General features: G+C 43.7%; 1 protein-coding gene across 2 annotated transcripts in view; it reads right to left on the reverse strand.

Moving 5' to 3' along the window:
• The window catches only part of ADGRG2 (adhesion G protein-coupled receptor G2), a 93,015-nt gene that overhangs the window by 60,774 nt on the left and 17,752 nt on the right, over window positions 1-14,489 (reverse strand). The gene's annotated exons all lie outside the window — the stretch shown is intronic.

Raw genomic sequence — 14,489 nt, forward strand, 5'->3', positions numbered from 1 at the left:
ATTGTTATAGGGGTTCTCACTGTAATCCTGAGTGGAACCCCTTATCCAGGGCCTTGTTCAAGAAAGCACTAAGCTGAGATTTTTATACATTTTGCCAATCAAAATGTTGCTAGTGACAACTATGTGATGATACTGTAAGCCACTGATTGTATAAGTTGGATGGATAGTATGGTGTGGGAATATATCTCAATAAAATAGCATTTAAAAAAATGTTGCTAGTGAATTGAAGAGTTGCCTTTTCCAGCTTTTCAGTTTTCACTTTCGTTCATGTCATGGTTGCTAAAACATTTCCTGTCTTGGATGAAAACTAGTTGATTGGAATTTTCAAAACTATTTCTTTAGCATCTGTTTATCTAGTTTCTGACAACAAGTATGTAATATTTTCCCTGATTCTTTTCTTCTAAGGAAAATGAAGAGAAATCACTTCTTTCTTGTCTTTATCCTATTCTTTTCCAAATTAAAGGTGACTCTGAGAGCCCCCAAGAGCTATACACTTGGAGAAGACAGCCCAGGAAAGGGTCTTGGGTATCTTCGATTCTTCCCTTTGAAAATAACATTAAATACACACTCCCTGGGGCTCCAGACAAATTCCCGGTCTGTCTGGCCTTTGGGGTTCCTTTCTCCACTGAGGCAAAATAGAAGGAATGAGGGTTTCTTTGGGGAGTCAAGCAATTTTCCTCACATTTAGTTTCGCCTCATCTTCTTTATGAATGTTCCCTTTGAAAAAGATCCTGTGAAGCACACTTTTATTTCCAAAAGTAAGAGCTGAGACAGACATTAAAAAAAGAAAGGAAGAGGAAGGGTGGTGAGGTGGCATGCGTGGGTTCTTTGCTACAAGACTAGGATGGAAAGTCCAGGTTCTCTCTGCCCCTCTCTAGATGGCAGAGGAGGCCCCTGGGACCCACACGAGCTGAGCTCAGGCAGGCCTCACTCCCGGCATGGAACCACACGTCGAGAGAGGAGATTTTATTTTCTTGCGAAAATATTCCATTGATGCAGTAAATACTTTCTCTAGAGAGGTTTTCGCTTTTGAGATCTTTTTTCAGTTTAAGGAATTGCTTTTTATGAGCCACTCTTTTTCTAAAGTAGAAAACATTTTTTTTTAAATGTATCTATAATTTCTAAATCAGTAGAAGCAAGTTCATTTTAAAGGCTATGTGAAGAGTGTCGTGCCATGTATTAGTTAGGGTTCTCCAGGGAAACAGAATCAATGAGAGGTGTCTCTGACTATCAAATTGTAAAAGTGACTCACGCAACTGTGGGTACGCACGAGTCCAAATTCTGTAGAGCAGTCAGCAAACTGTCAACTCCAAGGAAGATGTCCGATGGACTCCTCAGGAAACAAACTGGCAACTTCGACGAACTCCTCAGGAAATGAACTGGGATCTTTGATGAACGTGTTCGATGAACTCCTCAGGAAATGCTTCACTGTGCAGCTGAAGAAGAAGTGAAAGTCCTCTATCTGTCTTGCTTATAAGTCTTCAACTGATTAATTGGATTAAATCCAGCCATTTGCATTCTCTCATTGTGGAAGACACGCCCTTTGGTGAGTCATCAGTCACAGCTGCAGTCAATTGACTGATGATTTAATAAACCAGCCTGTTGGTTTATTAACCAGCCACAAATGTCCTCACAGCAATGGTTAGGCCAGTGTTTGCTTGACCAGACAGCTGGGTGCTATCACCTGGCCAAGTTGACACATGAACCTAACCATCACATGCCATATCATGCCAACTTACTCAAATTGGATATATCTTCATACCAGGATGAAAAGAAATGCAAACCTCAATGTAAAACTTAAGCATCTTTTTAAGACAAAACTATCGCATTTCTTCAGTGTAGATTTATTAAGTATCTTATAGAACAGGATCTTAACTCACCTTTGTTTTCCTGCTTCCTGAAAAAGTTAATGCATTTGTTGAGGCTTTTAACCAAGAAACAACTTAAAGAAGGAACTGGAAAAATAATTCCCCTTATTTTCAGGGGTGCGGCCACAAGTCTTCTCCCTCCTTTCTGGATATTGCTTAAATATGGCAATAGGATTTCCAGTTTTACCACCAAGTTGAGGAAAATGGTTTTTCTTGCTTGCTTATGTATTTGTTGGGATCACTGATGCTAAACACTGCTAATCTGTGATATAAAAAATGGGTCTTGTTTTGCATATTTATTCACATGCTTTGCATCTGGTAGTTGTTCATAAATATTTTTTGATTGACTGATGAAGTCATTAAGGAATCTATCAGTCAGGAAAGCAGAGCCTGTGGAAGGTAGCTCAAGAGCAGGAATTTAATACAGGGAAATAGTTCAAAGGTGTGGCTAAAGAGCAACCACGGGAAGGCAAAGCGATCCAGAGGCCAGCAGAAAACTGCTGCTACTTCTCGGGCTGGAGTAACAGAGGGAGGATGTGATGTCAGCCTTCCTCCTGCCCTTCAAACTCCTGCCACGGATACCCACTGGCCAAATCTAGCTGGAAGCCAGTTGGCAAAGGAATGTGGGTAATACACTTTAATATTTCACTCAGGTCCCTGAATGTGATGGTGAAGTCCATGTGTCAACCTGGCCAGGTTTTGGTGTTCAGTTGTTTGATCAAGCAAGCCCTGGTCTGATTGCTACTATGAGGATATTTTGTGGACATAAATCATCAGTCAGTTGGTTGCATCTATGGCTGATTACATCTACAATCACCTGAGAAGTAATCAACAATGGAGATGCCTCATCTAATAAGTTGAAGGCTTTAAAAGGAGAAGTGATGACTTCAGCAGTCAGAAGAATTTCCATCTCCACCTCAGCCAGCCAGATTCTCCTGGGGAATTCATCGAAAACCTTCATCCGAGTTCCCAGCTTGCAGCCTGCCCTATGGAATTCAGACTTGTGCATCCCCACAGTCACATGAGACAATTCTTATACAAGTCTCATAATATTTACAGTCACCTCCTGTCAGTTCTGTTTCCCTAGATACAAAGCAGAGAAGGGGAACGATGGGGAAGGGATCAGAGAGCAAAGAGGCAAAATGACCTACACAGGCTCCAGGAAGGAAAGACTTGGAAATACTACTTGGACGACTTCTATTGAAAATCTGAAGCTTGGAGCAGTAGTTACAACTGCCAATCATAACAGATAGATCATTTATCAGACCTTACAAATGTTTGCTGAAATGTCCATTCAAATATGTGTCAAAACAATAGAAACTATTCAGTGATTATGAGCCTCCATTGTCTACTGCAGTGATGTCAATAACATACCCCTTATTGACTTTTCCTCCTTTTCCTAATGTCCTCTCCCGACTCCCTCACTTCTGATTCCCAAATAAACTACATGCACCCAAATCATGCAAGCTCATTTCTGGGGGCTTGTGAATTTTTCATTTTCCTCCTTGCTATTTGACACCATGGTAGATGTAGAAGTAAAATGTGAGACAGTTTTCTTAAACCTGTGCCTGTGGCAATATGAATGAGTGTTTACTTCCAATATACCCATCCCCAAGTTGGGCAGGAAAGGTCCAGAAATGGATCTAAAAAGGATATGACTAGCCCTTCTTGCATAAATATCTTAGACCCAACTGAAACTTGTTGTAATCTGGTTGCAGTCCTCCTCTGGATTGAATTACTATTCCATAGAGAGATGATTAAAAACAAGCCACACCTAGGCACTCTTATATGGGAACATCAAACAAAACAATGTGCTTTTTGTTGTTGTTGTTATTATATTTGTTCTTTGGGGCATGTGACAACAGAAGCTCTTCCAAGAACTGTATTTTCAGATTTTACTACATAACCAAGAAAATGAATGAAAACATTTCTAACTTGGCACATCCGAAATGTGCTTACTTGAGCTATAACCATCTCACATCACACTACTCAGTAAGTACTCTTACATAACGTATTTGTTAAACAATTCATAATGACATCATTAGAGAAAACTTCAGCTCTTAGTCCATGGAACTTCTCAAAGTGCAAACAATCAGTGATTCTACGTGGGACTTGGCCAAAATGGGATAAAGGTGAGCTGTGTTTTTGGTCCCCCAGCTCTTGATTCTTGCTCTTCTCCCACCTTCACACAGCACCATCCACACATCCCCTCGCCCCTTTGCCCCTCTAGAACTCATCTTGGCTCTCTGGTTCGCTGGAAAGGACAATAACTTGACCAGGTTTCTTCATCAGGGGTTTATGGATGGTGGTCCTCCTCCAAGGGTCTATGAGATGCATTTTGGAATGTCTGTAAATTCCCTGAAATACAATGCAACTTTGCACATGTGTTTATATGCATTTTTTCCTGGGAAGAGAAGAGTCCCAGAAGGGAGTCCATTTTAAATCAGCAAGCTTTATATAGCATTACTATGACCAGGCCCTTCATAAATATTATCTCATTTAGTCCTCCTAACAACCATACAAACGGGGAAACTGAGGCACAGAGCAGCCAAGTAACCTGTCCAAGTTCACTAGTAAGGGACAGAACTAGGACCTGAGCCAAGGCTCTCCAGCCCTACTGCACTAAGCTCCTGCTCATCTTAGGCTGTGGTCTATAAAAGTGAAGAGCTGCTAACCTACCGGTGGCCTACTCTTCTCCACCAGTAGGGATGTTCAATCTAGGAAGGAGCAAAGCCTTGAAATAATGGGATAAAACACTCATCAAACTCTTTCTGTCAGGTGGGGGATGTTGGGTGCCTCCAAAATTAGACTTCTAGTCAGTAATCTACCTGCTGGTCAAGACCAGTGCTGATGATGGAATATCTTGGTTCTGCAATTCAGGTAATAATGCTAGCTATGGTTTGTGCTGGCTCGACTCCAGAAGGCTGGTAGCTTCTAGAGCTATTTCAGTCTGATGACATGTGAGTGCCACTCAGTGCTTCAGGGGCGGGGAAGGAGGGAGGCAGACTAGCCTTCATTGAATGCTTACTACACTGGCATTATACTACGCGCCTTCATGGGCTCTCCCCGTCATTCCCGGGAAACAGATGTGCCACTTGGACCCCATCTTTTCCTCCTCTCCCCTCGCTCAGCCATCCCGGCCTCCCTGCTAGTCCTTGCACCCACCAGGCATATTCCATCTCAGGCCCTTTGCACCTGCTGCTCCCTCTGCCTGGAACCATTTTCCTCCAGAGAGTCCTTGATTTGCCCTGTCACCGCCTTCATCCTTTCACTTTCAATTTTTTTGTGTCCCTGTGTCTAAGATGAGTCTCTTGTATGCAACATATTGATGGTTCATTTTTTTTGATCCATTCTGCGAATCTATATCTTTTAATTGGGGAGTTTAATCCATTTACATTCAATGTTATAACCGTGAAGGCATTTCTTGAATCAGCCATCTTATCCTTTCGTTTATGTTTGTCATATATATTTTTCCCCTCTCTCTATTAATATCCTTTATTGTACCCATACCGAATCTCTTTAGTACTGAACATTTCTCCAAGTCTCTCTGTCCTTTCTTTGTTTCTCTGTCTGTAGGGCTCCCTTGAGTATCTCCAGTAGGGCAGGTCTCTTGTTAGCAAATTCTCTCAGCATTTGTTTGTCTGTGAAAAATTTAAGCTCTCCCTCAAATTTGAAGGAGAGCTTTGCTGGATAAAGTATTCTTGGCTGGAAATTTTTCTCACTCAGAATTTTAAATATATCGTGCCACTGCCTTCTCGCCTCCATGGTGGCTGCTGAGTAGTCACTACTTAGTCTTATGCTGTTTCCTTTGTATGTGGTGAATTGCTTTTCTCTTGCTGCTTTCAGAACTTGCTCCTTCTCTTCCGTGTTTGACAGTGTGATCAGAATATGTCTCGGAGTGGGTTTATTTGGATTTATTCTATTTGGAGTTTCCTGAGCATTTATGATTTGTGTATTTATGTTGTTTAGAAGATTTGGGAAGTTTTCCCCAACAATTTCTTTGAATACTCTTCCTAGACCTTTACCCTTTTCATCCCCTTCTGGAACACCAATGAGTCTTATATTCGGACATTTTATATTATCTATCATATCCCTGAGGTCCGTTTCGATTTTTTCAATTTTTTTCCCCATTCTTTCTTTTATGCTTTCATTTTCCATTCTGTCATCTTCCAGGTCACTGATTCGTTGTTCAACTTCCTCTAGTCTTGTACTATGAGTGTCCAGAATCTTTTTAATTTGGTCAACAGTTTCTTTAATTTCCATAAGATCATCTATTTTTTTATTTAGTCTTGCAATGTCTTCTTTATGCTCTTCTAGGGTCTTCTTGATATCCTTTGTATCCCATACTATGGTCTCATTGTTCATCTTTAGTTCTTTGAGTAGCTGCTCTAGGTGCTGTGTCTCTTCTGATCTTTTGATTTGGGTGCTTGGGCTTGGGTTATCCATATCGTCTGGTTTTTTCATATGCTTTATAATTTTCTGTTGTTTTTGGCCTCTTGGCATTTGCTGAACTTGATAGGGTTCTTTTAGGATGTGTAGACCAATTGAAGTCCTTATCTCTAATTTATCAGATCTACAGCTTCGTGGAGTACACTTTCTCTAACTAACCAGCAGGTGGTGTCCACCAGCCACCTGTTCTCCACAAGCCAGTTCTCCCCTGCTTTGCCTTTGTGGTGAGTGGGGGAGTGAGTCTTGTGGGGTCCAATTGGTGTACCAAGCTTGCGTGTGTAGTTGGTGTTGCCTGCCCTGTATATGGGGCATGTTTCTGGGCAGTCAGGGAGGGGGGGTGGCTCTAACAATCAAATCTCCCTGGTGATCCTGGAGTTTTAAAGCTGCTGCAATAGTCTAATCCTTCAGTTCAGTCCTGCCACAGTTTGTCTCTGCCACTGACCCACAAGTCCTTGGTATTGGCGTATGGCTCCTGAGACTTGCGAGTGGGTCCCTCTTCCAGGCTGTGCACCCCCTGGTCCTCTGTTGAGGGATGACTGTGCTATGTCACAGGTGAGTGCCGTCCCCCTAGGGTGGTTCTGGGCTGCTGGGCTGTGTAGGGAGGTTCCCAGTCTGCTGAAATGATGGCTGAATGGGGCTTTGTTAATTCACACTGCTCCACCTTCCCAACTCTGGGACAATCAGCTGAGGTTGCAGGGAAGGCTAATGTCCACGCCCAGTTTTGTGGTGTGTGCCTGTTATTTGAAGCACTTCCGTCACACTGGGTTGTCTGGGGCAGCTCTGGGCTATGGGGCTGGCGATGGGCAGGAGTGTTTCCTGTCCACCAGGATGATGGCTGTGAGCGGACACCCCCCTTTTCTTGGGAAGTTGTGGTGTTTAGTGAATTTTCTCAGCCACTGGATTATTGTTTTTTGTCTCAGAGCTCTCTTTCTTCTGCTCTTGTCTTGACCTGCCCAAATTGCAAGTCTTTGAGGCTTTCTGTATTGGGCTTCTTAGAGTAATTGTTTTAGAAAAAGAAAAAAGGATTAAAAAAAAAACAAAAAGGGCCCTCCTCACAGATCTAATGGGTTATTGAAATGCTAAGAGACAAAGCAATTAGGGCCATTAAGGAAAGGTCCACAGGGCAGAGAGATCAGCTTTTCTTCGGGATTTGCATATGAGCCTCAGGGCCTGAGCTCTGCCCTTCCCCTTTCTATGTTCACCAGAACTCCAAATATCCTCCGCTTTTATTTTGGAGTTTTTCGTGTTGTTTTTTTCTATGCCTGTCTCCTCTCTGCTGGGCTGGCTGCTCTCACATTCTCTGGTGTCTGGTCTCAGTCTATCTATGGTTGGAGTTTGGCTCAGTAGAATGAGTTTCCGATAAGGGCTGCCACTGCAGTTCTCCCTTCTCCTTCCCGGAGCTGACAGCCCCTCCTCCCACGGGACTGAGCCTGGCAGGGAGGGGTGCGGGTCCCCTGGCCACAAAAACTTACAGATTTCGCTGATCTCAGCAGTTCCACGTTTTCATGAGTGTTGTATGAAGTATGCCCGAAGTCAGATTGCTCTGTGGTGTCCAGTCCACGCAGTTCCTGGCTTTCTACCTACTTTCCTGGAGGAGTAACTAAAACATACAGCTCACCAGTCCGCCATCTTGCCCCGCCTCCCTGTCACCGCCTTCAAATTCTGCCCAAACATCACCATCTCAGAGAGGCTGTCCTTGACCACTCAATTTAAAAATGCAGCACTTTTCCCCCTTTGCCAGACCCTGTCCCTTCCCTTATCCATAGCACTGATCACTATTCAATGAGAATGTGTGTATATATGTCTTTATACTCACACACACACACACACACACACACACACACACAGCCCTGGGATTGGGTGTCTCCTCTGATTTTGTGCCCTCAGCCCCTTACTGGCCTCGTACTAGACCCACTCTGTGTAATATATAAGGTTTGTTTGCCTCCAAGAACCAATTTTCACCCCTTTGGGGACAATCTTGCCCTGTTGAGAATGCCTGCTCTAGGTTATCTCTGCCCCCTCCCCACGTGAATAAGTTTAAAGACAGCAACACTTGCTTTGGTGCCCTCTCCTGCCCGGCTCCATGGGTGTCTAGGACGATCCTGCTTTTCACCAGCTGACACACTCACTCATGGCAAAGTATCTGCAATTTATGGTTAGTGGCATCTCCTGTGGCAGAATTTTTTAAGTGCAGAAGCACCTGGAAAGGGGGGCTGGAGGGGCTAGTGGTTAGGGTAGGAAGAGTATTTTTCCAAAATCACACCACTCTTTGGCAAAGTGATGATGCCAGTGATCACTTGGCATCTTCGTTTGGGTTTTCTGGGGTGCAGAGCCTAAGACGAGGGCTCAGGTAGTAGTAGTTTACTTGGGAGGTAATTCCAGGAGGCAGAAGTGAGGGAGCAGGGAGAATGAGACAAGGGAGGAGGAAAGCCAATGAAGAGTCTATTACTGAGGCCTCTGTCATGGGCAATGAGAGCATAAGTCCTGAAAGACCTCTGAGGAGCACAGAGAATGCCTTCTGGAATTGTCCATTGGAAGGACTAGAGCCTAGGGCATTTATCCAAGGCTTCCATCCCCAATGACTGACATTTGCTCCAGGAGCATCAACTCCACTCCCAGGCTCTTCTTGCGATTGCTGAGCAGGCTTCCCTGGCCTTGGAGAAAGCCCAGAGGCAGCCAGGCAGAGAAGGGCCGCACCCTCAACGGGGGGGAGAATTCTGTGGGTGCAGAACTGTCCCCTACAGCTGCGGCTGAATTCAGAAATTAGTCAAAGAGATGCAACATAGAGCACGAAAAGTAGCTGCTACACTTGTGTTACTTTTATTGATCTCCTATACACACTTAGAATGGTTTCACTCAGGGGTTCTCAATCCTGGCTGCACATTAGTATCAGCCCAGGAGCTTATAAAATGACTGATACCCAGATGCCATCCCTGACCAGTTTGATCTGGGCGTTTGAATTTTTGACAGCTGCCCTGGTGATTCTGATGCAAAATGAGGATGGAAAACCACTGATTCAGCCACAGCTTGCACTTTAGGGTTTGTGAACAGACTGTTCTGGGACCTCAGAGTCTCGGAGATTTGAGGAAGAGTAAAGCTGAAAGAGTGTCATCCAACCCAACCCCTTATGCTAGAAATGAGAAATCTGAAGCCCTAAGATGAGTGCTTTGGGTCAGATGAAATGGCTGGCTGGTGACACAATCAGGATTAAAACTGACATGCCTGGTCTCCTGGTTCCACGTAACCCATGGTGCCCACACAACTCTTTAAACCTCAGAAGCTACTTCTCCACGAGTTCCAGGTCAAAAGCCTAACTGGAAGTTGGCTACCACTTGTGGCAGATTGGTCTTCCAAAAATGACCACAACAGTATTTGCCACCCTATGGGTTCTTCCAGAACTTCGCCACTCCACTATCAAGAAGTGAGGTCCATGTCCCTTCTCTTGAACCTGGGTGAGCCTTTGTGACTGCCTTGATAAACAGAGTATGGTGCAGTGACACCATGTGGCTTCGGAGGCTAGGTCATAAAAGGCAATATGGCTTCTGCTCGGCTCTGGCTCTTGTGGCTTTCATCCTTGGAATCCAGCCACCATGCCATGTGGAGAGACTGAAGTCCCAGCCCTCAGCCTCCACCAAGCTCCCAGGCAAAAAGCCAGCACCAATTTGCCAGCCATGTGAATGAGCTGTGTTGGAAGCAGTGCCTCCGACCCTCCGTGGAGAAGCCCCAGCTGATGCCATGTGGAACAGAGACGAGCCTTCTCGGCCGAGCTTTGCCCAAACTGCAGATCTGTAAGCAAACTAAATGACTGTTGTTGTTTTAAGGGTGGTGTGTGACACAGAGATAGATAATTGGAAGATGACCCCAGTCTGACTTTCAAAACTTGAGCTGACAGATGTGGCCCTCTCTCTCTAGCTAAGCCAACTTGAAAGGTGAAATCACTGCCCTCCCCCGTACGTGGGATCAGACACCCAGGGGAGTGAATCTCCCTGGCAACGTGGAATATGACTCCCAGGGAGGAATGTAGACCTGGCATCGTGGGACGGAGAACATCTTCTTGACCAAAAGGGGGATGTGAAAGGAAATGAAATAAGCTTCAGTGGCAGAGAGATTCCAAAAGGAGCCGAGAGGTCACTCTGGTGGGCACTCTTATGCACACTTTAGACAACCCTTTTTAGGTTCTAAAGAATTGGGGTAGCTGGTGGTGGATACCTGAAACTATCAAACTACAACCCAGAACCCATGAATCTCGAAGACAGTTGTATAAAAATGTAGCTTATGAGGGGTGACAATGGGATTGGGAAAGCCATAAGGACCAAACACCACTTTGTCTAGTTTATGGATGGATGAGTAGAAAAATAGGGGAAGGAAACAAACAAACAGACAAAGGTACCCATTGTTCTGTTTTACTTTAATTGCTCTTTTTCACTTTAATTATTATTCTTGTTATTTTTGTGTGTGTGCTAATGAAGGTGTCAGGGATTGATTTAGGTGATGAATGTACAACTATGTAATGGTACTGTGAACAATCGAATGTACGATTTGTTTTGTATGACTGCGTGGTATGTGAATATATCTCAATAAAATGAAGATCTAATTAAAAAAAAAAAAAAAAAAAAAAAAACTTGAGCTGAGTCTGAGCTAAAGAGAATCCACAATATTTACCTTTCACTGAACACCGAATAGCCAGTATAGTCCAGACACAACTGCGAATAACCCTCACAGCAGCTCTACAATAAAAGACTGTCATCTTTAGTTAACAGATAGGCAAGTTAAATGGCAAGCCTGGACTCAAACTCTGCTTTTAAAAAATAACATTAATTTTTCTCTGATTTATAATACCAGTAATATGAGTTTACTGTGGGAAAAACATTCTAAACCACAAAAAAGTATAAAGAAAAACTAAAAATTACTCAAAATCCTACCACTCAAAGATAATGTTGGCTGGCTGTAAAGATCTTCAGAATATCTTTGGGCCAGTTGTAGAACCGATAACAACTAAACAGAGCTGTGGGACATACTGGCATTATGTTTTACTCGGAAGTATTAAGAGATACAAAATTTAGCTCATTAGCTTTCTAGTATGTGTGATGGTTCTGCAATGTGGCACCTTGGTGAGGCTGAACTACATTCCCAGAATTCCCTTTCCTGTATGTTTCTGGTTAGTGTGGGACACAAGAGAGTTTCTTGTGAGAGATGTGGAAGGCAGAAGTAGAACAGCAGCCATTTGGTAGCTCACAAATGTTGTCAATTATCCGCTGCCTCACCTCATCAGGGTGCAATTGCCCACCTTCCCCCTGGGTCCTCCTTCAGCTTCTCTGATTCCTGGGCCAGGTGTGTGTTTAGTTCTGGGACAAAGGGCCTTGGCTTCTGCAGCAAGGTCAGAGGCAGCAGGAACTAACACAAGTTTCGGTCTGTCCTTATGGACTCCAACTCACACTTCTGCCTTCCAGTTTATTCTTGCTCCCCCATCTTATCTCCATCTTCCCCTTCTGACTGTCTGCCCTGTGGACTTCAAGCTCCAGCATCAGACGCAGTGTCAACAGCTTTAAAGAGACAGTTTAACCAGCTCCCACAGTTGTATAAGATCAAATCCTTACAATAAATCCCTTAATCCATGTGTGTGTGTGTGTGCGCACGTGCTTGTGTGTCCTAGTGGTTCTTCTGTAATTGAACCCTGACTTATACAATACAAAGTAGAAAACCTCTAAAGCAATTAGATTACATGGTCTTTAGCTGTGCTGTCTAATGTGGTAGCCACATATGGCTATTGAAATTTAAACTAATTAGAGTTACATGAAATTTAAAATTCAGTTCCTCAGTCACATTTCAAGTGCTCTATAGCCACATGTAGCTGGTGGCTACTGTCTTAGACAGCACAAATATGTAACATTTCTAAAAAATTCTATTAGACAGTGCTGGCCTTCAGTGATAATGGCTAGTATTTACTGAGCTCTTGCAATTTGTCAGATGCATTACATGCATCTGTTTCATATGCCTTCACCTTCATAATCTAGGTACTGCTGCTTTACAGATAAGGAACTCGAAGCACAATGACTGAATGCCTTGCTTAAGGCCATAGTTAGTGGCAAAGGTGAGATTTGAACCCAGAAGCTCAGCACCTGTAGCCTTAACTTATCCTCAGATTTAGAAGATGAGCATCTCAGTAGTGGCTATAATAGACTGAAAACCAGAGAACTCCCCTAGTTTTCTTAGATTGTATGGACCTGGTCTCTTGCATGATCTCAAGAAAGAGGGGATGTCTAACCCATACCACCCCAAGCTTCCAGTGGCAGAATGAGATATACCAACAACTGGTGAGAAGAGCCATAGCCAGTTAAGGTAACACAAGCTGCTGCAATGGGTAAACCCCCAAATCTCAAGGAAAATACACAAAAGATGTGTATTTTCCACAATTAAAGTCCAATCAGCAGCCTAGAGTGGAGGCTGGGTAGGGCAGGCAGAGGGCCCCAGGATGATGGAGGCACTGCCACCTTCAACATGAGGGGCCATGTTTGCTCTGGAGATCAACATCCAGCAGGCAGACAGGGAAAGAGAGAGAATGGGGAAATCAGGGGAAAGATTTTTAATGGCTGGGTCTGGAAGTGGCAAACATCACTTCTGCTCACCTCCAATGGCCAGAACTCAGTCATGTGGCCACTTCTAACTGCAAGGGAGGCTGGGAAATGTAGTCTGAAGAAGAAAAAGAAAAAGAAAAAGGTTTGGTGATCTGCCAGCCAATCTCTGCTGCATCCAATTGAACTGGAGTGCCCCAGAGGGATTAATTCCCGTAAAACATGTGATAGGACAAAATTAATGCTAGACTCACTCTCCGCGGTCACCATTTTCTCTCTCACTCTTTCTCATGATGCCAACAAGATCAAAAGTCAGGGAATCAATATGAACGGGAGGAGAAGTCCTTGCCACTTCAAGACCGAATGTGGACCCCCCCCTTTCTTTGTAACACACCCTCCTGCCTTGCTCCCACCAAATAACTATACCATGGTTTTTCCAGGACGTTCAGAGGTCACAAAGGCTCATTTTTCTAAACAATCATGTGCCAATAAAAGCCACTAAGAGAGGATGGAATTATGGATCTTCCTACTGCACAGAAATCCCAGAAGACTTGAAGATGATATAGTTCAATATTGTAAATCTAGAAAATTTGCCATGGTAGTCACTTAGACTAGATTTTTATTATTTTAAAAATTGTTTATTTACCCAAATTAGACTGCACAAGAAAATTAGAGTGTAAACTTTGCTTTGTTTGGAATTCTGTCAATACCGGTTTTCTACTGCTGATCGCAAACACTGAATACAGTTGTAGATAACTTTGTTCAATGCAAAAACGGAAAAACATATTTTTACTTAAATAAATCCTTTTTTGAGAGATAGCACCTTTTAGAAACTGGAGCTCACTGGAAGAAAAGAATTACAAAATAGGTCCTAGGAAGGTAGGGAAGAAACTGGCTAGCAAACTAGTCCAAGTCCAAAAACATAAAGTGATTTTTCCAAAGTTCATTCATTTATTCCATTTTTCAAAAGCCTATTCTGGAGGCGGGGCAAGATGGCAGACTGGTGAGCTGTATGTTTTAGTTACTCCTCCAGGAAAGTAGGTAAAAAAGCCAGGAACTGCGTGGACTGGACACCACAGAGCAATCTGTCTTTGGGCATACTTCATACAACACTCATGAAAACGTGGAACTGCTGAGATCAGCGAAATCTGTAAGTTTTTGCGGCCAGGGGACCCGCGCCCCTCCCTGCCAGGCTCAGTCCCGGGGGAGGAGGGGCTGTCAGCTCCAGGAAGGAGAAGGGAGAATTGCAGTGGCTGCTCTTACCGGAAACTCATTCTACTGATTCAAACTCCAACCATAGATAGACTGAGGCCAGACACCAGAGACTCTGAGAGCAGCCAGCCCAGCAGAGAGGAGACAGGCATAGAACAAAAACAACACGAAAAACTCCAAAATAAAAGCAGAGGATTTTTGGAGTTCTGGTGAACACAGAAAGGGGAAGGGCGGAGATCAGGCCTTGAGGCGCATATGCAAATCCCGAAGCAAGGCTGATCTCTCTGCCCTGGGCACCTTTCCTTAATGGCCCTGGTTGCTTTGTCTATTAGCATTTCAATAACCCATTAAATCTCTGAGGAGGACCGTTTTTTTTTTTTTTTTTTTT

Source organism: Choloepus didactylus, chromosome X (genome assembly GCF_015220235.1).
Source record: "Choloepus didactylus isolate mChoDid1 chromosome X, mChoDid1.pri, whole genome shotgun sequence".
Taxonomy (NCBI): domain Eukaryota; kingdom Metazoa; phylum Chordata; class Mammalia; order Pilosa; family Megalonychidae; genus Choloepus; species Choloepus didactylus.